Here is a 3,651-nt window from a genome sequence, read left to right as displayed (position 1 = left end):
TTTACTGTTGAAGCAGCCACTCTGGATAAGCACATCTGTGAAATGTGCATATTGAAAATTATTGATGTTTCTTCCACCAATGCTGAAACCTTGATTATCTTTCTTCGGTCTTGATTCTCTCATTATATGTTTATTAGATGTGGTATTTCCATTTTTAGATGTAACACACTGACTTCTGTAGAACCTATTGACTACCTTATTTATTTAGCAGTCATCGTGTTCTCCACAAGAGGGAAGCACTAATCCAGTTTTTAATTTTGACAGCACCAACTTCGTGTAAAGCTCAATGACGCTGTAATTCAGTCACTTTAAGTTTAAAAAGCTTGTGTTGTTGAATACTGTGACAGAATAGTTATTTTCTCAGTGTCACACACCTTAATCATGGTACCTTTAAGCAGCAAATTCATTCATAGCACCAAATGTTTAATTTATTTTAATTTAAATGTTAATTGTTGCGGCATAATCCGAAAATGTAGAGTAAAACTCTTGGCCAAGTTGTGTTATTATGTGTAAATATATTTGTAAACAGCAATCAGAGATGTTTAGATCCTTCCCAGCTACTAACTAATTCTACTCTTTTCACCAATCCATCACAGGGCCTTGGCCACCCCTGCCCCCTTAGACACACACAATTAGGGATGTAACGATACACTCTACCCACAACGCGATGCAATTCACGACACTGGGTTCACGATATGATTTTTTTCCCCGATTTTTTAAACAAATTATGACAAAGTTTCCTTTTATTATTTCTCTTTAATAAAATAAAATCTTTTATTTATCTAAATAATGAATGCCCTTTTATTTCTGAGGTAGGTACAAACTATGCAAAACAATGCTGCACATTTCCCTTTTTGTGTAAAGAAAACTGAAATTAAATTTTAAAACAATTCCACATTAAATAAATAAATGAATAACAAACAGCTGGAACATTCCAAACCTGGCAACCCTGTAGTGATGTCAACCAGGCGAGGAGAATAGAGCCAGCGCCCTCTCCTGTTTAAAGTGAATATCGATTAATTACACAAGTAAACCGATTTGAATCGATTTTTAACTGTTTTGTGGTGCATCAATGTATTCGAAACCCCAACTCTGGTGCGCTAGCTTACTTTACCGCTGCGCCACCTGAGCGGCTTACATACAGTGTATTTTTTAGCATTAATGATGCCTTCACAATTGCCATGAGCACTAATACATCCTCAAAACATGACAGACCCTTGACAGAACTCTACAATGGTAACAATCTGGTGATATGGATAGTCCTTCCTCTTCTTTGTCCGAGAGAACATGACGTTTTTTACATTTTCTATATACAATATGAAAGTCTCACTCAGGTTGTCAAAGGTACTGACAGCTCAGTGTTAAGTGCTCTAGGCTGTTAATTTAGAGATTAAGGGGTTTGAATCCTGGCCCCATCAAGCAGTCCTTTTTAGGCTCTTAAGCAAGGCTATACAATTATGTATGTACATGTGGCAAAATGGTTTTACAATCAAACCACACACACTTTACCAATCCTAACACTGCAACAGCTATAAAATGCAAAGAATGCAGAGGTGTTGGGAAATATCAGAACTGACAACACAGAAAGCATTACCAAAATCCTCACAGTAAAATACCTTAACAACAGTGATATTGTGCCAACAGAAGTGTGAAGTGAACACGCTATTGTCCTGGCCGCCACTGAACCAACAGGTTGAACAGTGAATGAAATGAAAGTAGCTACTGACTAGAACATTTTCAAAATTCTTGCCTAATTCCATCTTAGTGTTTAATAATAAGCGGTGCGTTACATTAAGTACTAGGTACTAGGTACTGGACTAGCAATCAGAAGGTCACTGGTTCTCGCCCCTTCACTGCCAGGTTGCTGCTGTTGGGCCCTTGAGCAAGGCCCTTAACCTTCAATTGCTCAAACTCTATACTGTCACTATAATGTAAGGATAAAGGCATGCGCTGAATGCCGTAAATGTAGACAATACACATTTAATTCTGCAATTATTGCATCGGTTTCAAGTGAGCTTGGGCCTAGAATTGTCCACCAATTTTTGTTGATGTTGTTGACGTATGGCTTCTGTGTTGTATAGTATCATTTTAACATGTATTTCTATAGGCAGCAACCAACAACGTTTATTGTTATGCAGATAGACTGCCTACATTTTTAAAGATATCATGCATCATGCACATCATTACATCAAGGGTGTAATGCCTAAATTTGTTGTAATCAACTTCAAGTTGATCTAAATTGCAGGTTTGTATTCATCTTCGGTTTACATAGGGTTCAGAACAGCGGCTTGAGATCTGTAGGACCGTTTGTAAAGAGCTTTGCTATGCTTTCCCCATATCTGAACATCATGCAGAAGGTAGATTGTCTGCTCTAAGGTCAATTGGTCTATTATGAGTGATTAAATGATTGATAAATGAATGATTCGCTCACTATTTAGCCAAAAGTATGTAGACATTCTCATTTATGACTACAACACCCGGCATCCCCGTTGGAGAGCCTTTTATGAGATTTCGGAGTGTGTCTGTGGAAACAGTCATGCCGAAAGAAGAAAGTTCCTTACCTAAATTGTTGGCACAAAGTTAAAAGCACTTAATTTGTTTGTAATCAATAAGCTTACGCATGTACTCAATAGTTAGGTATGGTGTCCACAAAGGAGAAATATCATATATTGGGGGGGGGGGGGGGGGGGGCTGAGGGGGGCATTGCCCCCCCAAATTGTGTCTTTGCCCCCCCAAGCACAATGCAAGCAACGGCTATTTTTAAAATTATCTCTGAACCAATCACAAAAATGCATTTTGTTTTACAGTGTGAAGATATTTCCTTGCTTATTCCTGATTGGCTCTTTGAGTCATATAAAAATCGGCAGACAGTTCAGTTCGGCAGTATATGTTCTGTTAGTGTGAGCGAGAGGCAGGTATACTGGTAAACACTTTTTTTTTACAGAATTAGTATTCTTTTGTTTTCTTTATATTTTAATTTCCCAATAATATAAATATTCTCACTCATTCCTATTTCCACGTTTGAATATTCTCAGTCTGTGTGTAGGTACATTTGTCAGCTTTGACTTAAATTTGTATTAAAGCCTTTCAAGAAATAGAGTTGTTCTATTAGTAATGGCAATTTAATTAAGGGGGCGTATTAAAATGAAATACAATTAGATAATCTTTTTTCTCCATTTACATAATCAACATGTATTTTTTAATCATTGGGTTTTAAGTTTAAGTTCGAAAACATGCATTTTTATTTCTTTACCTCATACATCACTTTAAGCCAGTATCAATAGCTTGGGTGTCATCATTAATGCACAAATCAAGCCTTGAATATATTTCTGGCTTCAAAAACATGACTATCAACATGCCCCCTCATTAGGTTTTACTGCCCCCCCAAGCAAAGCAGTCCAGAACCCTGGCTGTTCCTACTCCAAACACTAGATTGAATTCAAACCACTGTTATAAACTAAATATTTCATAATGTACACCAGCGGTCACGTACCATCCAACTACCATCCAAACTAATCTTAAAAATAACACCAAGAAAAAAAAAAGCAACGTTATTTAGCTTGGGAAAGAGAGACGTTTATTAAATGTTCATAAAATTTAATGCAGATTTCATTCATTTTCATGAATAAACAAATTATTGCTTAAATTATT

The sequence above is a fragment of the Trichomycterus rosablanca genome, chromosome 2 (genome assembly GCF_030014385.1).
Source record: "Trichomycterus rosablanca isolate fTriRos1 chromosome 2, fTriRos1.hap1, whole genome shotgun sequence".
NCBI lineage: Eukaryota > Metazoa > Chordata > Actinopteri > Siluriformes > Trichomycteridae > Trichomycterus > Trichomycterus rosablanca.
Note: the sequence above shows the minus strand (reverse complement) of the source record.